Source organism: Carlito syrichta, unplaced genomic scaffold (assembly GCF_000164805.1).
Source record: "Carlito syrichta isolate Samal-C Ts95f unplaced genomic scaffold, Tarsius_syrichta-2.0.1 Scaffold308529, whole genome shotgun sequence".
NCBI classification, from domain to species: Eukaryota; Metazoa; Chordata; class Mammalia; order Primates; family Tarsiidae; genus Carlito; species Carlito syrichta.
This window is the reverse complement of record NW_007252625.1, coordinates 40,293-67,833: the sequence shown is the minus strand read 5'-3', so window position 1 is coordinate 67,833 and position 27,541 is coordinate 40,293. Positions and strand designations below refer to the sequence as shown.

The 27,541-nt window shown below is 36.7% G+C and overlaps 1 pseudogene; it reads left to right on the top strand.

The window, feature by feature from the left end:
• Positions 1–27,541, top strand: part of LOC103267912 — a 30,391-nt pseudogene that overhangs the window by 1,097 nt on the left and 1,753 nt on the right.

The window sequence follows — 27,541 nt, the reverse complement described above, 5'->3', positions numbered from 1 at the left end:
ACACACACACACACACACACACACACACACACACACACCCCTTCCCACGCTTCTCCTCATCCCTCCATCCTCATTCTCGCCTTGCACAGCTTCCGCAGGTATATATTCAAACCCAGTCGCTTGGGGACAGAGGCGCCAAATCTCAGCAGCCTGCGGGGCTGAAGTTGGCTCTCTCTCCCTTTCCTCCCTGGCTCTCTTTCTCAAGGTGAGAGTCGGACGAAAAGGGGGCTATTGGAACGGGCGGAGAGAACACAGGAGACGAGGCAGGCAAAAGGGGGAAGACAACCCAGGCACCCATGGGTCCCGACGCTTCCCAGGGACACAGGACCAAAAGAAACAAATAAGCGAGGATGCGCCTGGGACCAGGAGGAAAATCTAATGGATTGATACTTTACCGTTGTGGGTGGGTTTCGCCTCGAGGAAGTGTCCGCTCACCTGAGTCTGTTTGGAGGTTATGGACTTGAGACGTACCTGAGTCGGGGTAGACAGCGCTATGGTCCCGGGGCCAGAGGACCGCGGTCGCGCTCGGTTTGCAGACGCCTCAGCTCTAATCCAGACGGTGCAAGGATGCGATCTGGGCTGTACACTAGTGCCCTCTTTCTTCAGCACTATTTTACCGCAAGGGAAAAAGGAGGGGGAGGGAGAGAGAAAGAAAAAAGAAAAAAAGAAAAAAAAACAGGTCACCCAAGGCTTGTCTATTATCTCATGCATAAAAATCAGTCATTTGATAGAGGGAGGAGGGGAGAAAAGCTAGGGAGAAGGGGGGTATATTAATTCCTTTACTACCAAAGGGTTCTTAAAGAAGCTGCCAGATATGTGAATAGTCAGATCTGGCCAAAGGAGTGGGAAACTGCCTAGGCTACTTTGATGTAGGTATCTTTGTATATAGCTCAGGGCTGAAATGCATTTCTTCTCTCTGAAACTAAAGTCCCTTCTGGGGAAAACACAGTGTAAATACGTGTATAGACACCTAGGGGAAGGCTCTACTGGTAGCTTGCAAGGGAAACCAGGAAGAGGCTGCATGGGATGGGAGTAGGAGAAGGAGTGACAGGCACATTATGAATTAAGGTAAGCCAGATAAAGAAACGCATACTGTGGCTACATTTTCAGGTCAAGGAGTACCTAAATCGAGAATGAGAGTCAGGTCATATGAAAACACCAGAGTGACAAACACTTATCCAAATTTCTCCCAGGCTGCCATCACCTTCCCTACAGGTCTATGGTGTTGCTTCTTACTGTGTGAAAAGTGGAAGTTAAATCACATTCCTCAGGGAACATGTTGGCTGAGCAGAATGTGTCCCAGCTTTTTCAGGGAAAAAGACAAATGACAGTATGTCTTTCCACTCTTATTCAAAGCTTTCTATTTGTGTCATCTGTAAAGAAGAGAGATCAGCTTATGTGGGTCCCTTATGGGTCAGCTTATAATCGCCTTGCTTATGTCATCGTTATGCTACGGAATGGTGCCATGTCAGGCTGGAGGGGACAAACCATATGAGGCAGTTTCAAATACTCTTCAGTGTGTTCCAAGGAACTTAGGAAAGGCAATAACACCACCAGTCACGTACAAAAGATCTTTCTTGTTCTGGTTCCGGTCTTTTTCCCCAAGTATTAGATTTTTCTGAATTTTTTAAAAGACAATTTAAAGAGGACGGTATTTTTTTTTTCTTTTTCCACTGAACTGGGTACACACTCTTTAGACTAGAAGATCTCGGTTCAAGAAGTAGCAACATATTTGCTACAGGAAAAATGGGAAGAGATAAGCTTATATTTTCTTATATAAGGCTAAATGGTTCTCTGCTGTAGGAAGACATCTGTTCTAAGAGCAAGTAACAGGTATTCAGAGTGTCCTATAATATCTCACTTCCTTTAACAGTCATTTAAGTTCAATTTTAGAAAATGTCATTTCAATATGATAAGCTCTAAACATGATGCCCCTGGAATATTTCACAGATATATTGAATATGTAAGAATTTTTGTGCATATATAAATCATTTATTATTTTTAAGGATTTGAGAAATCATAAATAATTTTTTGTTTCTAAAGTCCACATTTAGCTTCAATATGTGTTCCTCAAAGCTGAAGATCTTTAATATATCACATTGCTATACTGAAAAATAATGTATTCAGGTTTATTGGTTCTCAGATTCATTTTGCAGTCTACATATAAGCTACACATTTAGGCTGGTTGAAACAAATCATTTTAAAGGTGATGAATTGAGGGTCACAGCATAGTAGATGTATATATATGAAGAAATTATACATAAGATGTGTTAAAAAAATTAATTGCAAAAATATCAACTTAAGTTTATCAATTAAATATACTGGTAATTATCTAAGAGTTAACTTTAGAAGGCAACAGAAAAAAATAAGAAAAGAAAAAATAAGATACTGAGACAGAAGAAGACAAAATCACTCCAATATACTTTTTATTCATTTATAGAAACAAAGGCCTCACATGGGAGGCAGGGTATAGCACATGTGCAGACATTGAAGGGATGATTTTATTAGTAGAATTGAGGAGAATTACTAAAAGAATGAGTTGCCTACAAATTAACAAATATAGGTTAATACATTAATCTATACAAGTTCAAAGAATATTAAAAGTGCATAAATCCAGAAGTACTATGAGTATGAATATTTGTTCAGTACTGGTTTGAAATCACATTACTCTCAGTAATTTTACTCTCAGAGTAAAAAGTGTTGTCAGTATTTCTGTTTGAGAAATCTATTTAATACAAAAGGTAGTAGATATCAAGCAAAAGAATATCAGAACTATTAGCTCAAAACAATGATTTAATGTGATGCTGTAACAATAAGGACAACAAACTGCTCATTATCCTTATATGGTGATGAAGTAAATATTATCCATAAACAAAATTACAGTCACGCTCCCTGTGAATGTATGCATAATACTCATTGCTCTCCTTTATAAAGGACATGATAGAGGAATCGGTCTGCGTAATAAATGAGCAAAAAAAATGTAAAGTTTTTCACATAAAATTAGCTGAAAATTCAAACTTTTCAAATGAGAAAGTTAGAAGTCAGCAAGAATAAGACAAAAGAAAGGAAGGAATGTGTTAAGCATGTATTCCAAATTATAGTGTACTATAGTGGGTATTTTGAAAAGGCAAGTTTACACAGTCATTGGAACATGAAAATGAAGTATACACAAGTGGAAAAAATGCTCATTAGTAAAGAGGCAGTATTGACTGAAAAAAGAAATAGGATCAAAAAAGGTCTTTGTAGAAAATTGATTTCAGAACGTTGATATGTAATGTATTACTAAGGGAATATAATGGATGTTCAAGACAGGTCAATGTTGTGGAGAGCAAATACCATGCTTTTCCATAAACTACTATGCTCTATAAACAATTGATTTAATCTATTATGACATTTCTTATATTCTTATATTTAATTCATGCTTTTAGCGAGATAATCCAAGCCCCAGTGAGAATTTTCAGTTTACATTTCCAATTTAGTTGTCTATATTGCATAAATTAATAAAGAAACTGCCATATCTTTTTTATTCATGTACTTTTTTTATTTTAAAGATGTAGGATACAATTCAGGATTAGGTATACAAGTGGTTATTGTACAAGTAAAGTTTGGGCTTCCCTTTGGTCCCCACTTTTCCTGGTTTGAGATCAGGTACTCTTATTGATGTCATGTGCCCTCCCTTCCCTTCCCTGGCAGTGTCCAATCTCTTTCTTATAGTATTATGGTAAATGTTCAGAATCTGCTTATGAGTGAGAACATGTAGTACTTTATTCTTTGTTTCTGTGATAAATCACTGAGTATGATAGACTCTAAATCCATCCAAGTTGATGTGAAGTCCACGTTTATCCTTCTTTATGGTTGTGTAATAGTCCATCATGTATACGTACCACATTTTTTTTAGCTAGTCCAGTTTTGATGGGCAGCATGGTTGGTTCTGTGTTTTTGCTATTGTGAACAGTGCTGCAATAAACATGTGTGTGCAAGCACCTTTTCGCTAGAATAATTGAGTTCCCCTGGGTATTCCCTGTAGGCAGATTGCTGGGTCACATGGAAGGTCAACTTCTAGTTCTTTTAGAAATCATCACAGTGTTTTCTTTTAGTTTTCTATTTTTTGTTTTTGAGTTGGAATCTCACTCTGTAGTATTTTCAATAGCAGCTGCACTAGTTTGCATTCCCATCAGCAATGTAGAAGTGTTCCCTTTTCTGCACATCCCTGTCAGCATCTGTTGTTTTTTATTTTATTAATGATGGCCATTCTTACTGGAGTTAAGTGGTATCTCAGTGTGGTTTTGATTTGCATTTCTCTGATGATTAGTGAGGCTGAGCATTTTTTTCATGTGTCTGTTGGCTGCCTGTATATCTTCTTTTGAGAAGTGTCTATACATGTCGTTTGCCCACTTTTTAATGAGGCTATTTGTTTTTTTCCTTTCAGCAAGTTTGAGTTCCTTGAAGATCCTGGATGTTAGGCCTTTGTCAGATATATAGTTGGCAAATGTTTTTCCCGTTCTGTGGGCTGTCTCTCTTCTTTCTTAAGTATTTCTTTTGCTTTACAGAAACTTTTCAGTTGAATGAGGTACCATTTGTCTATCTTACCTCATATGGCATGGATATCTGGGGTTTAGACTAGGAATTGGTTGTCAGTTCCAATTTCCATAAGTATGTCTCCTGCATTTTTCTAAGGTTCTTATTATTTGAGGTTTTATATTAGGTCTCTGATCCAATTAGAGTTGATTTTTGTGTATGGTGATAGGTCAGGGCCCTGTTTCAATTTTTTGCATGTGATCTGCCAGTTTTTCCAGCAACTTTTACTGAATAGGTTCTCCTCTCTCCAGTGGTTGCTGGTGGAGGCTTTGTTGAAGATGAGTTGGTTGAGAAACTGAGCTTTTGCTTCCAGAATCTCTATCCTGTTCCACTAGTATATATGCATGTTCTTGTACCAATACCAGGAAATTGCCATGTCTTTATTGAACTTTATGCTCTGAACCAATGGCAATAAAAATTTAAAAATAAAACCTCTTCCTTTAGGAAACTCAAGCATTTTTATAAGACTTAACTGGATAACAAAGTAAAACAAACTATTTTAAAAGATAAAAACTAAAGTTACATTTACTGTATAGTAAATTGCTGCATTAGAATGATTAATTAGGTTATGACTATATACAGGACTATATTTACCATACCTACAGATAAGACCAAAGTTGAAAGCATCAACTTCCATAAGCAATTAAAAAATAATCAATACTACATCTTTAAAATAAAATTTAAATTAAAAAAATAATCAATGTCTCCATGGACTCATGCAGATGAACTGAGAAACATACATTTGGCCCCATACTCTTCTGCTACAACTGTCCAAACATTTATTAAAGTATTGAAATATAGATCAGTAGGATGACTATAGTTAACAATAATTTAGTGAACATTCCAAAGTAACTAGAAGAGAATAATTTGAATGTTCCTAGTGTAAAGAACAAATATTTAAGATGATAGATATACCAATTTCCTTTATATAATCTTTACATACTATGTGAATGTATCAAAATGACACATGTACCCTGAAAATATGTGCATCTATTATGTATCATTTTAATTTTTTAATTAAAGAAAGATAAATAAATATACAACTGAGAAGAAAAAGGCAAGCACAATAAGGTCTAAAATTATTGTCTGTTTTATTCCCTGTTCTATTCGCAGTGCCTACAACAATGTCTGGTTAATAATATATGGTTGGGCAACCTCCTTGCGGTCCCTCCCACTGTGGGAGCTTTTCTGTCTTCTCAATAAATCTTGATTTCTCAAAAATAATAATAATAATATATGCTTAACTATTTGTTGAATAAATGAATGAATATATTCTTTCTGAACATTAAAAGCATCATCTTGTGTTAATGACTTTCTCTAAGAAGATCAAACTAAGGCAGTTTATAGACTTTTCTCATTTATTCTTCATATAACGTAGAGAGAGTAATTATTTTGCAATTATTTCTCAAGAGCAAGTAACTAGCCTAATTAATGTTAAACCTTTGAAAGCCATAGTTACACTACAAACTTTATTACATTTGAAGTATTAAAATGTGTCCAAATGTGATTTTTTTTAAAAAACATTTTCATTACTGTGCTGCATATATTAACCTATAGCTAATGAACTTAGAAATTGTATAAAGGTAAAAAGAAGGCAGTAAATAAATGCAAGTTAACCTTTGCCTAATGTTTGTGACTGTATGGTTTGAAAATAACTATTTGAATTCATATGAGAGGAGTAAAATAGCCACGTAATTGTAGTCTTACATATGGGAAAATTGAAACACCAAGAACCTGTTCTTTACCTGAGCTTAGAAAACAAATTAGGGGTGGTGCCACTTTACACACTTTTATTCCAAATTCATAAATTGAGTATAATAAGAATGAAACATATGACACTGGGCTAAGTGCTACTTAGTTTCATTTTTTAACCTTTGAACTGATACTCTCTTCTCAGAAAATGCTTAAGCAATAAAGAAAATGAATTTTGAGTTCCTTTCCCTTGGGCCTTTCATTTGTTGAGGGCATAAACATTACAGGTGATTGTTCTATTTGCTTAAAATAGCTATCTTTTATAACAGTTCTAATAAAGGCAGTAACCTACTTGCACAGTTGCACAGCCAACTTTCAAACAATTAAGCAAGAAGAGTATCTAAATTTTCGGTCCAATAAAAACCTTCATTAGAAAAAGCTTTATCTTACTACAGTTTCACCTATTCAACGAATTAAATAACAATTTCTGTTTAAACTAATACATTGTGTTCCTACCTCACTGTAACATAAAATCTACAACATGGATATTATATAACCAGCATGCCACCAAAATATTGTTCTATCTAAAACGTGGCCTTTATTCTTTAAAATACATGGCTCAAAACCTACAATATATTCCAATTGCCTGTAGATAATGTCTAAATTCTTTAATTTGGTATGAAAAGTCCTTGATTGGGAAGGGAGTTCATGGAAGCAAAACGTGGTAACTCTGACCCTTTTCTTTCCTAAGGTAAGAGAGAGGCTAAAGAGAGAACTGTAACTCAGGTATGCCTAAAAGGCTATCAGAATAATGCAGGCAAATTTTTGAAAGTTTCCTAGGTAATTCTGATGTGACCCTTAACTGAAAACTATTGATAAAACTCCATCCCATTTCCTACTTATGCTTTTTCTAAACAAACAAGCCTTACATTTTCCCATGCCTCAGCTCATACTTCTCACTCCACACACACACAAAAATCATTTCTTTAATTTCTTTTCTGTGTATTTTCCATTATTCAAAATCCATTTCAAATCAACTTTTCCACGAACACCTTCAGTTCTGAAAGCAACCATGAAAAAGTTGTTTATCTGGCACGTTGAAAAGAGGTGATCCAGAAACGCATTATTACTTATTTTTTGAAATTCATATTTTACCTGGTCTCATTCACAATTTGTGGTAACTTTCAGAAGATTGACTTGTTCCAACTATGTTACCACTAATAAAAATGCCTTCAGAATAATTATAAAATTATTTAGCAAACTGCAAAGCATTGTTTTTAATATCATCATAGCAAATAATCATCCTTTGGGTATAAATTTAATACACAATCATATTTAAGATTCTTAAATAATAAGAATCTTTGAAAGGAGAGAACAGTGTCTTGCTCACAATTTAATCACCAGAACCTAAATTAGTACCCAAAATTGAATAAATATTTGCTAATTAAATGGATAAATTTTGGATCAAAAATAAGTTGTGATTCCGAAGAAACTGTATTTATTTGGCTTTAAATGCAATTCTGGAGACCTGAGGGCAAGATGGCAATGGAGCGGGTAGGAGTCTGAGAGTCTCCACCGGACGTGTCCATAAAGACTATCTGCATGAATGGGTGTGTGCCGGTGGGTAAGGAAAGGTCTGTCTGAGGGGAGACTCAGGTCCACACACCCAGGGATCTCCTCTGGAGGTGACTGCAACCCACCACCACCCTGAAATTGGAGCCCCCAAAACACAGGATCGTCTGCCGTTCTCCAGACTCACTTGAGAGGATGCAGCAGAGGGCAGCTGCTCCACACCACCTGGTATCTGGTCCATGTCATCAACTGTGGCACAAGCAGGAGGAGCCATGGAGAGGACAGGTCATGGAGATCTGGAACAGCCCCAATGTCAATGATGAGACGCCGATGGGTACCACCTTCTTAGTCCCAGGACCAGGCAAAGATCAGTATTACCTTGCCTAACTCTGCCCAACTTCCAGCCTGAGACCCAGAGGCTATCCTCTCATCAAACACGGAGAGACAGACCCCCATCCCACACTGGAATGGCCAGGGACATGTCATATCTGAGTGAGAGACTTACAGCAGCAGCAGTGAGTTGTGTGAGTCTGGATCTGGTCCCACAGTAGTGCGTGGGGCATCTGACCCATGCTGAGAGCAATCCTATCAGCTTGTGCAGAGAGCAGAGCAGAGGAGCTGGAGACCAGACCGCTCCTTAAGGTGGCGGCAGCCAAGAGGAGCTTGGAGTTACAGAAACAGCCACAGAGCAAGTTTTTCTTTTCTTCATTGTTTTATGTTTTAGTTTTTGGTTTGTTTGTTTGGTTTTTTTTCTTCTCTCTTTCTTTTATTTACATTTTTTCTTTCTGTTTTTGTTTACATTTCTGTAGTTGCTTTGTTTCTGTTATTTTAGTGGGGTTTTTTAGGTTTTCTGTTTGTGTATGGGTATTTTTGATGGAGAGTACACCAACTGGGGTGTTGTTTGTATGTTTTAGGGTTTTTTGTTATTGTTGCTGTTGCTTTCTCTGTCTTTGCTTGTTTCTCTGTTTATACATTAGTTGGTATGTCTGTCTGTTTACCCCCTTCTTATTCTCTCTATCCACCCTCCTTTCATCTTCCTCCTTCATTTTTCCATTCTTTTCCTTTTTCTTCTTTCATCTTGTTTTCAGGGAGTAAACAGACAGCCCCCCTGCATAGACAGATTGTAAGACAGTGGGAAGTTGATTCCAGCGACCTACCCATCCATCAGCACATACTGGGATCCGAAGATAGCTTTTGAATCACAACCCCCCCTTAATTAAATCTCAAAACTTCAAAAAGCACAGGCTCCCATCCCCAGACCATCTTCAGAATTGAACAAAGCCAGAGGATCTACATAAGGAAGAATAGGAGATTGAGCAAACAAAAATAAAAGCTATCCCCCCATCACTGAACAATAGAATTACAGAAGAGGTTAAAAAAAGGGGGGAGGGAGTGGGGAACATACACAAGTGAAGAAAAACCAAAGGAAGAATATGAGAGTATCACACAGACTCTTGGGAGAACAGCCATTAAGAATACAGACTTTAGAACTCAAACAATGAAGAGCCCCCAGAATGACTTGTCTCAGACCACAAACCCAGATATCAAGATATTAATAGAGAGAATAAAATAGATATGAAGAGGGGCAAGAGGAAAGAATAAGGGAGTTGATAACTGGGATAACAGCAATAAAGAATACAGTGAATGAAATAAATAACAAACAGATAAGTATGGAAAGCAGAATTAACAAATCAGAAGAAAGAATGTCAGTTTGGGGACCAAAATATGGAACTATCCCAAACTGTTAAATACATAGAAAAAGGCCAGGTTCAGTCTATAATCCCAGAACTTTGAGAGGCCAAGATGAGTGGATTGCCTACAGGTTCGCGACCCACCTAGGCAACTTGGCAAGATCTTGTCTCTACAATAAATCAAAAATTAGCTGAGCATGGTAGTGCACACCTGTAGTTCTGGCTACTTGGAAGGCTGAGGCAGGATCTCCAGAGCCCAGCAGGTCGAGACTGTGGTGGCCAGGAGCATGCCACTGCACTCCAGTCTGGACAACAGAGTGAGACTCCAACTAAAAAAAAAAAAAAAATAGAAAAAGAGCTTAAAAAGACAGAACAAAAAATAGAAAAAGAGGTTAAAAAGACAGAACAAAACCTTCAAGAGATGAGCAATTATATCAAGAGGACAAATCTAAGATTAATTGTTATCACTGAGACAGACAGAGAGACAGAGACCTGGAACAAACATTCTATGAAATTAACCCAGAAAACTTCCCTCATCTCATTAGTGAAACAAACACTCAAACACAAGAGATTCAGAGAAATCCTGCAAAACAACAAATGAGAAGACCAACTCCTAGACACACAGTAATTTGCCTACACAAAGTATAAAAGAAAAAATCCTAAAGGCATCAAGAGAGAAAAGTCAGACTACGTACCAAGAAAGACAAATTAGAATAGCAGCAGACTTATCTACAGAAATACTTCAGACTAGGAGAAATTGGAGTCCAATCTTCAAAGTTCCCAAAGATAAGCTATTTCAACCAAGAATTACCTAACCAGCAAAGCTAAGTTTCATCAGTGATGGAGAATTAAAATTCTTCCCAGACATTCAATCTCTAAGAGTTTTGCAGTCTCCAATCATCTCTACAAGAAACACTTAAGAAAGTATTAAACACAGAAGAAAGAAAGTAAAATAAAGAACAACAATGCCCTTCCCAAGAATGCAGGAAAAATACAGAAAGCACACATAAATCAACCCAAAAGTTAAAAGAAAGACAGCAAACAAGTAAAAAAACAGCAGTAACAACAAAAAACTCTATAAGAACATCATGACAGGGATAAACTCTCACATCTCAATATCTCAATAATTAACCTGAATGTGAGTGGACTAAATGCACCACTGAAAAGATAAAGAATGGCAAATTAGATAAAATACCATGAAGCAACAATCCCCCCATCACTTAACAGCCATTAAGAATACAGACTTTGTCTGTATTGTTCTCTGTATTGTCTCTAAGAGACTCATCTCACCATAAAGGACACCCACAGACACAAAGTAAAAGGATGGAAAACAAACTTTCAGGTTAACAGAACACAAAAAAAGCTGGAGTTGCAATCTTAATATCAGCAATTTAAGCTATTAACAATTTAAAAAGATACAGAAAGTAACTACATAATGATAAAAGGTTCAACCCATCAACAAGAAATATCCATCTTAAACATACATGCACCCAACATAGGAGCACCAACTTTTATAAAGCAGCTTCTTGGTGAACTTTAAAAAGATATTGATTCTAACACTATCATACCTGGAGATTTAAGTACCCCACTAACAATCCTAGACAAATCATCAAGATAAAAAATCAACAGAGATCCAGAACCTCAACCTGATGCATGGCCAAATGGACTTAATTGATACCTACAGAACACTTAACACAAAAACCACAGGTTATACATTCTACTCATCACCACACGGAACTTACTCTAAGATCAACCACATCCTCAGCCATAAATCAAGCATAAACAAATTCCATAAGATTAAATACTGCCATGAACCTTCTCAGACAACAGTGAAATAAAAATAAATATCAACACCAACAAAGTCCCCCCAATCCCCCAAACCCACAAAGACATGGACACTAAGCAGCATGATGCTAAACAACTTCTGGACAAACACAGAAATTGAAACAGAGATTAAAAGATTTCTGGAAACAAACAAAAAATGAAGAAACATCTAACCAAGATCTCTGGGATACCATGAAAGAAGTACTAAAAGGGAATTCATATATCTATTAATATACATGAAGAAAATAGAAAGATCAAAAGTTAACAGCTTAACAAATCACCTAAGGAAGCTGGAAAAGCAAGACCACCAAAACCCTAACTTCAGCAAAAGAATATAGATCACCAAAATAAAAACCTAAATTCAGGACATAGGAAACAAAAATATAATACAAAAAAATCAAGGAAACCAAAAGCTTGTTCTTTGAAAGGATAAACAAGATTGATGGACCCCTATCTAGACTGACTAAGAAGAAGAGAGAAAAGGCCCAGATCTGATGAGTCTGTGTCTGATCCAGCATCTAACTCCAGTCAGGATGGCTATCATCAATAACTCAAAAAACAATAGGTGCTGGAGAGGTTGCGGCAAAAAGGGAACACTTCTACACTGTTGGTGGGAGTGTAAACTAGTACAGCCTCAGTGGAAAACAGTGTGGCTATTCCTAAAAGATCTAAAAATCGAGCTTCCATACAACCCCGCAACCATCCTACTGGGAATACACACGGAAGAACTCAAGTCACTCTATAAAAAAGATATCTGCACATGTATGGTTATGGCAGCATTGTTCACAGTAGCAAGAACATGGAACAAACCGTGCTGCCCACCAAAAGAGGACTGGATTAAAAAAAGTGGTACATATACACAATGGAATATTACACAGTCATAAAGAACAAAATCATGAACTTCACAGCAGCCTGACTGGCCTTAGTGTCTATAATATACTGAGTGATCTTTCACAGAAACAAAGAACTTAGTATCACATGTTCTCACTCATAAGTGGGCCTTGAACAATTATCATAATACTTTAGGAAAAGGATTAGGAGTAGTGGGAAACTGCCAGGAAGGGAGTGGGGAAGCGGAATTGGCAGTAGTGAGAATCTGCCTGGGGGGTGGGGGGAACATACTTCATCAACAAGGGTACCTGCATAATTAACATTTGTATACCTAACCCTGAATTGTACTCCCACATAATTAAATGAAAAAAAAGAAAAAGAAGAGAAAAGGCCCACATAAACACTATCAGAAATGCAAAAGATGAAATCACAACTGGCCCCAAAGAAATACAAAAGAATGTCAAAGATTGCTATGTGCACTTGTATGGAAACAAACTTAATAACCCAAATGAAATGGAGGACTTTCTGACATTACACAACCTCCCTAGGTTGAAACAAGAAGACATTGGGACACTAAATACACCAATAATAACCCTGGAATTAGACTCTGTCATAAGAAAACTACCTACAAAAAAAGCCCTACTGGACAGCTTTCCATCAGAATTCTACAAAACATACAAAGAGGAGCTGATACCAATCCTACTGAAAGTATTCCAGGCAATTGAGAAAGATAGTATTCTCCCCAAATCATTTTACAAAGCTAACATCACACTGATACCCAAATCGGGTAAAGATCCAATAAAAAAAGAGAACTACAGGCCGGTATCCTTTATAAACATAGATGGAAAAATCCTCCACAAGATTCTAGCAAATCGGATCCACCAACATACCAACACATCAGAAAAATCATCCACCATGACCAAATAGGCTTCATCCCCAGGATGCAGGGCTGGATCAACATGCGCAAGACCATCATTGTAATTAAATACATTAACAGTTGTAAAAAAAAAAGAAAGAAAAGAAAAGAAAGAGCCACACATGATTATATCATTAGATGCAGCAAAAGCTTTTGATAAAATCCAGCAAGGCTTCTCGTAAAAACCCTCAAGCACCTAGGCATAGAAGGAACATATCTCAAAATAGTAAGTGACATCTACAATAAACCCAGAGCTAGTATATTGCTAAATGGACAGAAACCGGAAACATTTCCCCTGAAAACCAGAACAGACATCTACAATTAGACCACAGTTAGTATATTGTTAAATGGACAGAAACTGAAAACTGGAACAAGACAAGGCTGCCCACTCTCATCGCTCTTGTTCAATATTATGTTGGAATTCCTAGCTAGGGCAATTAGACAAGAGAAGGAAATGAGGGGTATCCAAATAGGAAAAGAGGAAGTTAAGTTATCCCTCTTTGTTGATGATATGATCCTATACCTCGAAAATCCAAGAGAATCTGTCAAAAACCTGCTTGCACTGATAAAGGACTTTGACCAAGTCTCGGGGTACAAAATAAATGTGCAAAGACAGTTGCATTCTTATACACCAACAACAAGAGGCAGAGAACCAAGTAAAATGCACAATCCCATTCACAATAGCCACACAAAAAGTGAAATACCTCGGCACCTTCCTAACCAAAGAAATAAAAGACCTTTACAATGAGAACTACAAAGCACTGCTCAAAGAAATCCAAGAAGACACAAATAAATGGAAAAATATTCTATGCTCATGGATAAGAAGAACCAATTGTGTTAAGATGACCATCCTACCAAAGGAAATCTACAGATTCAATGCAATAACCTTTTAATTACCAACATCATTCTTCTCAGACCTGGAATTGACAATAGGGAAATTCATATGGAAACATAAAGCACCACGAATAGCAAAAACAATCCTTAGCAAAAGAAACAAAGCACAGTTCCAGATTTCAAACTTTACTAAAAGGCTACAATAATCAAAACAGCCTGGTACTGGTATAAGAACAGGCATATGGACCAAAGGAACAGTATAGAGATTCCGGAAGCAAACCTCAATTTCTCAACCAACTCATCTTTGACAAAGTCTCTAACAACAACAACTGGGGGTAGGTGAACCCATACATTAAATGGTGTTGGGAAAACTGATTGATCACATGCAGAAGATCGAAGCAGGACTCCTACCTATCACCATATACAAAAATTTAACTTTAAATGGATCAAAGACTGAACTATAAGAAGCTAAGAAAATGCAGGAGACACCCTTATGGAAATTGGAACTAGCAAGCAATTCCTGATCAAAACCCCAAGTGCCCATGCCATAAGAGACAATAAAGGCAAGTGGGACCTCATCAAACTAACAAGTTTCTGCAAAGCCAAAGAAACCATCAAGGGAGCAGTTAGACAGCCCACAGACTGGGAAAAAATATTTGCCAACTGTATATCTGACAAAGGCCTAACGTCCAGGATCTTCAAGGAACTCAAACTTGCTGAAAGGAAAAAAACAGAGTCCCATTAAAAAGTGGGCAAAAGACATGAATAGACACTTCTCAAAAGAAGAGATACAAGCAGCCAACAGACACATGAAAAAATGCTCAGCCTCACTAATAATCAGAGGAAAGCAAATCAAAACTGCTTTGAGATACCACCTAACTCCAGTAAGAATGGCCATCACTAATAAAACAAACAACAGTTTCTGGTGAGGATGTGGAGAAAAAAGGAACACTTCTACACTAGTGGTGGGAATGAAAACTAGTGCAACCTCTTAGAAGACAGTGTGACGATTTCTGAAAGAACTAGAAAATGGCTTTCTGTATGACCCAGAAATCCCCCTACTGGGAATAAATCCAAAGGAACTCAAACCATTCTACAAAAAAGATATCTGCACATGCATGTTTATTGCAGCACTATTCACATAGCAAAAACATGAAACCAACCATGCTGCCCATCAAAACTGAACTGGATTAAAAAAAAAAAAAGTGGTATGTATACACAATGGATTATCTTGCAGTCATAAAGAAAGACAAACATATGGACTTTGCAGCAACTTGGATGGATTTAGAGTCTATCATACTCAATGAGCTATCATAGAAACAAAAAACAGAGTACCATAAGTTCTCACTCATAATCGAACATTAAACAATTATAATAATTGCATAAGAAAGGGATTTGCAGTAGTGGGAAACTGCCAGGGAAGGGGATTAGTACTGGCAGTTGAGGGAAACTGCCAGGAGAGGTGGGGGGCACACCTCACCAACAAGGGTACCTGCATAATTAACTTTTGTATACCTAATCCTGAATTGTACCCCACATCTTTAAATTTTTTTTAAAAAATAGTACCAGTTCTTTGAAAGCCTGGTAGAATTTGACTGTGAGTCTATCAGGTCCTAGACTTTTTTGTTGTTGGGAGACTTTTAATTACTGTTTCAATCTTGCTGCTTTTTATTAGTCTATTCGGGGTTTCTATTTCTTCCTAATTCGTGGTTGCTGGGTTGTATGTTCATAGAATTCATCCATTTACTCAAGATTGCCTTGTTTGTTTGCACAGATATGTTCATAGTAATCTCAGATGATCTCTTGTATTTCCATTGTATCAGTTATAATGTCTCCATTTTCATTTCTGATCGACCTAATTTAAATCTTCTTTCTTCATTTCTTAATTGATCTTGCTAGTAGTCTGTCAATTTCTTTTGTCTTTTCAAGGAACCAACTGTTTGTTTTATTGATTTTTGTATTGTTTTGTTTTAATTTCATTTAGTTCTTCTTTGATTTTCATTATTTCTTTTCTTCCTCTAGCTTTGGGTTTGGTTTGTGTTTTTCTAGTTCCTTGAGATGTGACATTAGGTTGTCAATGTGTGATCTTTGAGTCATATTAATGTAGGCCTTAAGTGCTATATTTTCCTCTGAGCACAGCTTTAACTGTGCCCCAGAGATTTTGACATTTGTTTCATCATTGTCATTTATTTTAGGGAATTTTAAAATTTCCACCTTGAGTTCATTTTTGATCCAAGAATCATTCAGGAACAGATTTTAACCTCCATTTTTTTTGTTTGGTTTTGCAACTTCTTATTGGAGTTTAGTTCAAGTTTTATTCCTCTGTGTTCTGAGATGGTGTTTAATATAATTTTGATTTTTTTGATTTATTAAGAGTTGATTTTTATCATATAGTCTATCTTGGATAATGTTCCATGTGCTGATGAGAAAAATGAATATTCTGTAGTTTGAGGATAGAGTTTCTGTAGATGTCTGTTAGGTCCCTCTGCTCTAGGGTCCAGTTAAATCCAATGTTTCTTTTTTAACTTTCTACCTTGATGATCTGTCTATTGCTGTCGGTGGAGTGTTGAAGTCTTCCACTATTGTTGTATTAATGTCTATGTCCTTTCTTAGATCTAGTAGGATTTATTTTATAAAGCTAGTATCTCTAGTATTAGGTGCATATATATTTCAAATTAGTATATCTTCTTGTTGGATTGATACCTTTATCATTATATGCTAACCATGTTTTTTCTCTACTGTTGTTAATTAAAAGTTTGTTTTATCTGATCTGAGAATGGCTACTCCTGCTCATTTTTTGCTTTTCATTTGCATGAAATATTTTTTCCAACCCCTTCACCTTGAGTCTATAGAAGTCTTTATATGTTAAGTGGATCTTTTGAAAGTAACAAATATTTGGATTGTGTTTTTGTATTCCTTCTGCCAGTCTATATCTTTTAAGTGGAACATTGAGACCATTTACATTCAGGGCTAATAATGATATGTAGGATACTATAACATTCATCTTGCTGGTTATTACCTGTTTGCATTATTTTTTTTCTCTGTTGTGTTGATGTTCTATAAGCTCTGTGAGCTTTATGATTTACAGTGTTTTTCTACTGGTGTATTTTGACCTTTTGTTTCAATATTTAGAACTTTTTTGAGGATTTCTTGTAGAGCCAGTCTAGTGGTGACATTCCCTCAGTGTTTGTTTATCTGAGAGAGGCTTTATTTCTCCTTCATTTATGAAACTTAGTTTTGTAAGACACAAAATCCTTGGCTATTATTCTGTTTGAGGAGATTTAAGATAAGGCCCCAATTCCTTCTGGCTTGTAAAGTTTCTGCTGAGACATCTGCTGTTAGTATGATAGGTTTACCTTTGTAAGTTAATTGATGCTTTTGTCTCACTACTCTTAAAATCCTTTTCTTCACATTAGCTTTTCATAATCTGATAATTATATGCTTTGGGGATGACCTTTTGAAAATTAATCTCCCAGGGATTCTTTGGGCTTCTTATATCTGTTTAAATCTCTAACAAGGCCAGAGAAGTTTTCCTCAATTATTGTCTCAAACAGGTTTACCAAACCTGTTGTTTTTTTCTCTTCTTCCTCAGGAGCACCCATAATTCTTAGGTTTGGACATTTGACATAATCCCACATTTCTTGGAGACTTGGTTTTATTCTCTTGATTCTTTTTTCTTTATTGTTGTCTGATTGCGTTAATTTGAAAGACTCATCTTTAAGTTCTGATATCCTTTCTTCTACTTGTTCTAGCCTGCTTTTAAAACTTTCCACTGCATTTTGTACTTCTCTAAATGAGTGTTTTCATTTCCAGAAGTTCATCTTGTTTTTCTTGTTTATTTTTTTCTTAAGGTGTCTATCTTTTTTGAGAATTTTTCATTTAAGTTCTGAATAGTATTTTTTTTTTTTTTTTTTTTTTTTACTTATTTCTTTATTCTGGTTTTCAACTTTCTCCTGAACCTCACTGAACAATTTTTTAATCAATTTTTTGAATTCTGTACCTGGAATTTTGAAGATTTTATTTTTGTTAGGGTCCTTAACTGGAGAGTTAGTGTGGTCTGTTGGAGGTGTTGAATAACTCTGTTGTTTCATATTATCAGAATTATTTTTCTGGTTCCTTCTCATTTGGGTAGACTATTTCTTCTTATTTGGGATTTGCGTGGAGCTGACATAAGCACTGTAGAATTCCCTTGGCTATATATATAACCTTGATATGGTGAGTTCCTCAATTACTAGCTGTGGTGGTTCTGTGCCAGGTACCAGCACAGGCCCAAGGCATCCTGAGTGACTGCGGTTGCTGAGATAATGGCGTTGGCTGGGATTTGGGGTCAGACATTCCCCAATCTGAGGTGTTAAGTCAGATGTAATGGATCTTAGCCAGTTTACCTCTGGCCAGGAGGTGGCTCTTGCAGGAGAGTCAGGTGTGATGGTAGCTATGGGCTTTCTGATTATCCTATGTTTCCCCATAGGAAGTACCCAGCTGACGTAGGTGACGAGTAGGGTGGTGGGGAATGCCAAAGATTTCTGACTGTCTTGAGCTTTCTGGGGGGCAGCTAGGGGAAAAAGTACTCAAGCTCCCCACCTGTGTGCATGATTGTCTACTCCAATAGGAGTTGGGAAGGAGTCCCCAGCCTCTCGGGTAACACCGCCATGTTACACACAAGAGTTTACAGGGGAAGTAAAATGTTGCGATGGCAATGAGTCCCACCCAACTCCCCTGTCTGAGCTTCAGACAGTCTGCATTTAGAATGGCTCGGTGCTACCAGCCTCAGGTGTTCTGCTCACCCCAGCCAGAAACAGTCTGCTACAACGGAATTAGCCTTTGAAGCCCATTCCTTCCCAGGCTGACTAGAAAGCAGTCTGCAAGAGTACAGTTTCCAGGAAATGGTGGCTAGTTCAGGGTTCTTTGGTTTTTGGTTTTTGTTTTTTCCTGCATTGCTCCATGTGAGTTTCAGTAGAGTACATCTGTTGGTATTGCAGTTTCTTGTGAGGGACTGGAGTCCTGTAAGGGGACCTTCAAAGTCCCTGGCAAGAGCACAGAACTCCTGAATTCTCCTCTCTCACCTCACCTGTTGTGTCCAGAGACTGTTCACAGGTTGTGCTATAATCCAAGCAAGTCTAGCCAGTTCCAACACTCACCAATTGATTTTTTTCTCTTCTTTGTACTCTGTGGATATTATCATTTCTTTGATGAGTCATGGAGTGTGCTGCTGGTACAGTCCTCTCTGAGTGCTGAGGAATTCTCTCTATTTTGGTTAACTACATGGAAAAAGCACTCTAGCTGCTTCTGATTGGCCATTTTAATGAAGTTTTATTTTGAAATACCATGCAAAACACATATATAGTTAAAAAAAGACTACAAGGAAATTATATCAAAATATTAATGGTTATTAGCTATAAATAGCAGTATAATGGATGATTTCATTTTTCTCTATTATTTCCTAATTTTTAAAATAAATGTATATAACATTTAAATGTTACAATAAAATGAGAAATAAATGTCTTCTATCAACAATAATTAATTCAAGGAATTAATTCAAGGAGTCAATGTTTACTAGGTCACAGACACTATCTTTCCCTAACCTATTCACCATCTCACATATTCCATTATCCCTTCTATGTACTAAGAACATTACTGAGTATGTTTTGCAGACACCATAGTGAACAAGATACACCCCTTGACTTCCAGAAACTTAAAGTCTAATGAGAGAAAATCAGCAAGTACACAACCTGTACAGAATTTGTGTGGAAACTATCATACTAGCAGAAACCTCAAAATGCTATAGGACTATGTGGGAGGAGCACCTGTCTTCTAAGGTCAGAAAAGGCTTTCCCAGGAAAATGTGACATTGAAACCAAGACTGAGAACAAATTGGAGTTACTCAGATGAAGAAGGGAACAAGCCGGCAAAAGGATAGTCAAGGCAGAGAAACTACAATAGTCCAGAAGTCCAAAAGAGAATTTGCTGCTTTAATGGAAATATAAAGGGTTTGGCAAAGCTGACCCAGCAATTATCAGAAAATGGAAGTTGCTTTAAGAGTGAAAGACATGATGACGGGTTTTGTAAACCATGTTAAGGAGTTTAGAGAGATGGCAGCAGCTAGCTTGCTTTAGCAACTTCAACCTTCTTAGTGGCTATTTGAGATCTGAAAAAGTGAACTGACGACTTTGAAGAAAAATTATAAACCTGAAAAGTGTGAGAAGGCAAGGAGAACAGTTAAAAAGCTGTCGAACTATAAAGATTTTAGGGGAAAACAAAGATGAGTGTCTTTGTAACCTGAAGATATGGAAAAATATCTTAGAACAAAAATGTACAACCATAAAAATTGATAAATTGGACTTCATCAAAATTAAAAACTTATATTTCTTAAACGACATCAATGAGAAAATGAAAGCGCAAGGAACAGATGGGGGACAATGTGCAGCAGATATAGAAATTGAGATGTGTATAATAAAGGGCTTGTATCTAGACTATGTGCAGAACTCCCACAAATCTATGATAAAATGACTAACTCAATTTTTTTAAAATAGTTAAAAGGTTTGAGCAACCACTTTATTTTTTTAAAAGACATATAAATGGTCAGTAAGTGCATGTAAATCTACTCAGCATACCTAATGAGTCATCAGGGAAATACAAATTGAAACCACAATGAAATAACACCACACACACACACACACACACACACACACACACACACAAAGAAAATTGTAAAAATTATTAAGATTATAAAGGCTAAAAACATCAAATGGTGAAAAGGATATGAAGCCAATGGAAATGTCATAAATTGCTGGAGGAACTCTTAGCTAGTCCAGCAAATTAGGGAAAACAATGTATTTCTTGTAAATTTAAGTGCACACCTGTCCTATTAATACAGATTTTTTCAGGTCGGCCTGGGCTTCGAAAGTGTCAGCTCAATGGGTCAGCCAGCTGAGCCCCAGAGAGGATCAGCTCAATGGGCTGACAAGCCTAGCCCCAGGAGTGTTGGCTCTAATGGGCTGGTAAGCCAGGCCCTGAGAGTGTTGCAGCACCCAGAAATGTCTCAGCTTCAGAGTCTTGAACTCTTACAGCAGAGCTCCCAGTTCGGCTGGCTCTGTCAGCTGGTAAGCCAGCCTCCAGGGTACATGGCTCTAAAACACCTACGATCTTCTGCAGCTCTTCAGGTCCTGGTTCTTGTTCATGCCCAGAAGGAATGAGGGATACAGATGGCCAGAAACTGAGAAAGCAGATTTATTGAGAGCATTAAAAAAAGCTTCCACAGTGAGAGGGGACCTCAGAGGATTGCCAAGTTGGAGCTGCCATCCGGTGCTTATATAGCCCTAAGACCAAGGTGATTGGCTAGTACTAGCTGTGAGCTGATTGGTTGGCACTTGGCAGCAAGCCGATTGGTTGTTTTTCTATCCCAGCAGTGAACTACTTAAACTCTAGTTTGAGAGGCTTGTAGGGAGCTTGTTTACCAAAGTGAGTGTATTTGCCAGAAAGGCCTTCTGGAATACATTGTTACCACGAGACTACATTGTTACCAGGAGACCCGCCCCCATCTGTTTGCCTAGCTTTTCTCTGGCTATCTCCTGTCTCATATGATAAAGCAATTTTACTTCTATATATTTACCTGAAAGAAATAAAACAAATGTCACAAAAATACTTTTATAAGAATGATTGTAGTAGCCTTATTCAGAATTGGCAATACATGTAAACAACTCAAATATCTATAATAAGAGAATAGATAAATGTAAAAAAGAACATCTTAAAAATTAATGCAATAGCATAACTAAATCTCAAAAGCATTATTTTCAGTAAAAGACACCAGAGTACATACTGTTTGATTCCATTTATACAAAGTTCAAAGACAGTCACACTTCCATAAACAGCAATCAAAAGAGTGATTGCTTTTGGTTGAGATTGGGGAGATCAACTGGAAAAGAGTAAGAGGGAATCTTCTGGAATGATAGAGATGTTCCATATTTGGATTGAATTGTTACTTTACAAAGTTATTACATTTGTCCAAACTCTAAGAATTGTATCCATAAGATCTGTGTATTTTACTGTAAGCAAATTACATATCAATAAAATTAATTTTTAAAAGAAGTTGTTGTAAGTAACCAAAGTGAGAGATGATTATATAAGAAGTTAAGTCTTTTGCAGTGAGAATAGATAAACATGCAAAAACTGAAGGAATTATAATAAAAATGAGATACCATAAAAGATTAAGCATAAAAAAAGCTGTCAAAAAGTAGCTCACCACTTAGGAACTCAGCACAAGTTAGCAGCTAGGGATGCCATTTACTGAAATAAAAAATAAAGGTTAAAAAAGAGTTGCAGGTGGTGGGGAAAGGAAATGAGGAACTTCATTTGAGACCCATTAAAGTGCCTTTGAGACATACCAAAAGAAATGCCCCACAAGTAATTTGTATACAGGTTCAGGGATCAGAAATAAGATATGTATCAGTATCTTTGGGGAACCATGGCATAAATTAAAATCACAGAAGTTAGAAATATGATGTATGTAATATCCAGGGGAAGAAAAAAGGTATCCGACTTATGGTAAAAGCAGAGAAATTGGAGCCAATGAAGTCAACTGAGAAGGAACCAAAGAAACAGATAAAAAGTAACAAATGCAAGGTCAAAAAACAATGAAAAGTGTATTTCAAGGGAATGACTAAGGGTAGCAAGAACTAAGGGGAGAGGTAAGAATCGAAAGACTAAAAAAAGTCCATTAAATTTATCAAAATGCTCAGTGGTAGTATTATCAAAACAGCTTTTGGAGGAGAAATGGCATCAGAAGCCAGATTGCGGGGAATGGGAATGAGGAAACAGAAAATATATCTTACTTTTTTCAAATGTCTAAATACTTCACATTAATTAATCAATAAGTGTAGTACAACAAGAATTGCATCAGCCCTCGACACAAGGGTTTGAATAAATTTCAAAAAAAAGCATTGCATACACATAAACACAACACTATGTACACATACACAAGAACTGCATACATACATACACATGCATGCATAAGATTCTTCACACAAATAGTAATTACTGTTTTGAGATTTTGGATTCTACTTCTATAAATGCTCCGCAATAAAAAAATTGCATTCTAAGAAAAAATTTGAGCCAATATTATTTATAACATGAACCTACAATATTCCCAAGAAATTTAGACTCTGTTGAAACACAAAATTAAGGTCAAAATACAGACATGAATTCAAGAGGAAAAAAACAAGCAAATGTGAAGTCTAACATAAAACTTGACTGCAAAATGCAATTACTTAGAAAAATGTATGTGTGTGTAACCCTTGACTCATATATATGATATGTATATTGTATATATATATGGATATATATTCCTTGAACACCATGAGTTTGAACTGCACAAGTCAACTTATATGCAGATTTTCTTCCACCTCTGCCACTCCCGAGACAGCAAGATAAACCTTTCCTTTTTCTCCTCCTCCTCCTCAGCTAGTCAATGTGATGATGATGAGGATGAAGATTTTTATGATGAACTACTTCCCCTTAATGAATAGTAAATCTATTTTACCTTCTTATGATTTTCTTTCTTTGGGGTGGGGTTGGAGTCTCACTCTGTCGCCCAGACTGGAGTGCAGTGGCCGTTCCCGGCCACCGCAGCCTCGACCTGCTGGGCTCCGGCGATCCTTCTGCCTCAGCCTTCCAAATAGCTGGAACTACAGGCGCGCGCTACCACGCCCAGCTAATTTTTTGATTTATTGTAGAGATAAGGTCTCGCTGCCCAGGCGGGTCTCGAACCCGCGGGCTCAGGCAATTCACTCACCTCAGCCTCCCAAAGGCGCGGGATTACAGGCTGAGCCACCGAGCCCGGCTCATGATTTTCTTAATTACATTTTATTTTCTCTAGCTTACTTTATTGTAAGCATACTGCCTATAATACATATAACATACAAAAGATATGCTAATTGACTTTATGCTATTGGTAAGGGTTTCAGTAAACAGTAGGTTATTAGTATTTAATTTAGGAAGAATTAAAAGTATGCAGTTTTTTACTGTATGGGTTCAGTGCCCCAACTCCTGCCTTGTCCAAGGGTCACCTGTATGTATACGTGTTTGTGTGTGTGTGCACACACACACACACATTTATATATTTACTTGTTTTTCCCATTTGCTAGTATATATAAGAGGAAGCAGCATAGTTACACTTATATATTTGCTTGTTTTTTCCCATTTGCTAGTATATGTAAGAGGAAGCAGCATAGTTTACAAATTAAAGGTAATAATTTGCAGTCAGTTCAGACTTATGATTGAATTCCATCTTCACAATTTATTAATTTTGGGGCCATGAGAAAGTGACAGCATCTTCCAATCCCAATTTACTCATGAAGAAAAGGGAATAGTCATACTTATCCTGGTAGAGTTATTCTGAGAATGAAATGAAAGTGCTTATAGACTAACAGTTTTCAACATAAATGTTAGATATTATTATATAAAAACAAATGAGATAAGTTTTTGTTAATAAATCATGTTTTTAGGTACTATAAAAGGTAGCATCTTGTTGAAACACATTTATTCTCCAAATATAGGTAATTCACTGAAGTTCAAATTTTTCATAAAATGAATTGCTTTGCAGGCTGAATAACAAAGCAGCTTTCCATACTCAAATATGATCCTTATGAGGTCTGACAATTCCGTTTGCTAACTCAGCCTAGAAACCTCATTGCTAGATATCACTACAGTCACCTTCGAAGTACTCCCCTTGAGAAGTTACTCACCAATGCTAGTACCTACTCCACCCATAAAAGCAATTTTGGAACTCTTTTTCTGGAATGGCCATCAGAGTTGTCATCATACTACCCTTGAGGTCCTGAATGTTATTAAAATATCTTCCTTTCAATATTTATCTTAATAGGGAGAGTGTTCTCATACAGTTATTTGTTTACTGGCTAAAAGCTCCCTCATACACAGTGCTGTGTGAGCTAGTGCATTGCCGTGATGCAATTCAGGACCATTTTTGCACACACCTTTTTCATGCCAAGTTTTCAGTTAAGATTTTCCTATTTCTCTATCAATGTTTATTTGTTCTGCCATGCATCTCATAGTCAATCAATGACTTTGTCGCACAATTCAATGAACTTTTGCAATGTTTTTGTCAGTTCTGCTCATTACTGGCTGTCCTGACCTCTCTTCATCCCTAATGCTTTCTCTCCCATCAGATAAAAGTTTAATCCATTTGCACACTGCCATTTTCTTCATGGAATTATCTCCATAAACTTGGACTAACATGCTCCTGATTTCGCTTCCACTCTTGTCAAGTTTAATAAGAAATTTAATGTCTGTTCTTTGTTCTAATTCAAATGCCAATGTTCTCACAATGGCACACAAAAACATGAAGCAATATAATGAACGTCACTCAACAAGATACCACCATACGTCAACATAAACACAGCGGTGAGACACTGATATACCAAGGTTATGAAACCTTACTGAGTTGTTTGTATAATGTTGCCAATGTAAGGGCATGTTGGCAAGGTTGAAACCAATTGTCAGATCTTCGTAAGTCACTCATATATGGTGGATTTCTACTAGGTGACTTTAGCATGATCAAACCAGTCAACCCTGCTCACTATATAGGTGGAAACAGATCATGTTGATTCTGGGGTCTGATGCAAGTAAACCATATTATCTAGTTTAGTTGACCACCTATAAACCCAGACTGGAAACTTCAAGTAAGCTTATTACTTGAATAATTTTTGAAGTTCAAAATTTGAGAATTTATTGAAGGGTTTTTTTTTTGTATTTGTTGTAATTAATATTTTTTCTGCTTAAACCTTTTGTTTCTACTCTACAAGTCATGATATGCCTGAAACCTTGTCAATTGCTTGAACAATTAGGAAATCTGTAGGAATGATTTTTCAAACTCAAAGGCTTAAAAACCTGGTATTCTAAAAGGGTTGTGGGAGGTGCAAAAGCTAATTGTATATTAGTAATAATGTCAATGACAGTTGCTCTTGGTGATAGTGACAACAACAATGGTAGCAGAAAAGAGCCAAGGAACAAGATCCGAGAAACTCCAAGTGGCTGAAAGAGGAGAATTCATCAAAAGAGACCAAGCATCCCAAGAAGTATAAGAGAAACCATAAGGATAAGATGGTAAAGAAGCCAAGGGGGGAAAAAAAGAACTCAAGAAGGAGGAATGGGTAAATTATGTGGAACATTGCTGAAACACATCAATTAAGACTATAATAGAAAAGTATCTCCTGGATTTTGCATCATGGAGAAAATAAGAAGCCTAGCAAGAATAATGTTGGTCAAGTGCTGGAAGCAGAAAACTGACTGGAATGGTTTGAATAGTGAATTAGATACAGAATAACTCCCCCAAAATTTACAGACCAATTTTTAGAATTAATAAAAGAGCTCAGCAAAGGGCTACATATAAATGCAACATGCCAAAACTGACTGCATTCCTAGATCTAAAAAGGAACGGGAAAAAATTGAATTAAATCGAATTAAATGCTATTTAGGCCTGAAAAAAGAAAGAAAATCAAACACATTCATTTGCTTTGATTCTCTCAACAAATTCACTGAAATGACACTAAATAGATTTTAAGGCACAAATCTATAAGGCACAGAGAAAGGAAATGAGAACACAGAGGGGGGAGCAAAAGAAAGGTAAAAAGGCAACAGATTGGGAAAATTCAAGCAAAGTGAATTCTAGGTAGTCAGTGAGAAATTCCATAAGCAACTTGTTATACCACAGAACCCACATCAAGAAATTCACAATAGTAAAATTACGAAACTAACCTAAAGTGCCCATCAGCGATTGACTAGATAAACAAAATGTGGTATATATACAGCATGGAATAATGGAATACTATGCAGCCATAAAAGGAATGAACTTATGTAATTTGCAGCAATAGGAATGGAGCTGGAGAACATCGTCTTAGACAAACTAACTCAGAAACAGAAAACCAAACACCTCATGTTCTCACTTACATGAGGGAGATAATCTGCCACAAAGATGGGAATAATAAACACTGGAGACACTAAAAGGGGGTAGGCAGGAAAGGAGGCTAGGGTTCAGAAGTTACTTGTTGGGTATAATGTTCACTAACTAGGGAGTGGACTACCTGAAGCCCAATCCCCACCAGTATGCAATATGTCCATGTAACAAACAGGCGTTCATACCCCCTGAATCTAAAATAAAATTTAATTAATAGATACATATTCTCACATGTCAAAAAAAAAAATTGGAAGAACCAGCTACCTCTAAAAGTAGAGGCAAGGGTGACAGCAAAAAATTACTGTGAATAAGATTAACTTTTCCTGCATTCCTGAGGCAATTCAAGCCTTAGAAGGAAATTGCTGTCTTATTGGAGGAAGCAGCAAAAGCAAATATACCAAGGACATGAATGAGATCTAGAAATATTGCAGGGCCAATCCACATCCTGCCACTGTGAAGAGTGTTCTTCAACTATCTTTGGACATTGTGGTCAAAGAGGTACAGGAAATCAATAAATCCATCAATCACATAGATTAACCTATCAATTGATATTTCAATAAAGACTTAAGAAAATACAAATGCTGGTATAGCTGCAGAATAAATAAAAAGCAAATGCCACAATAATTAAGTATTAAC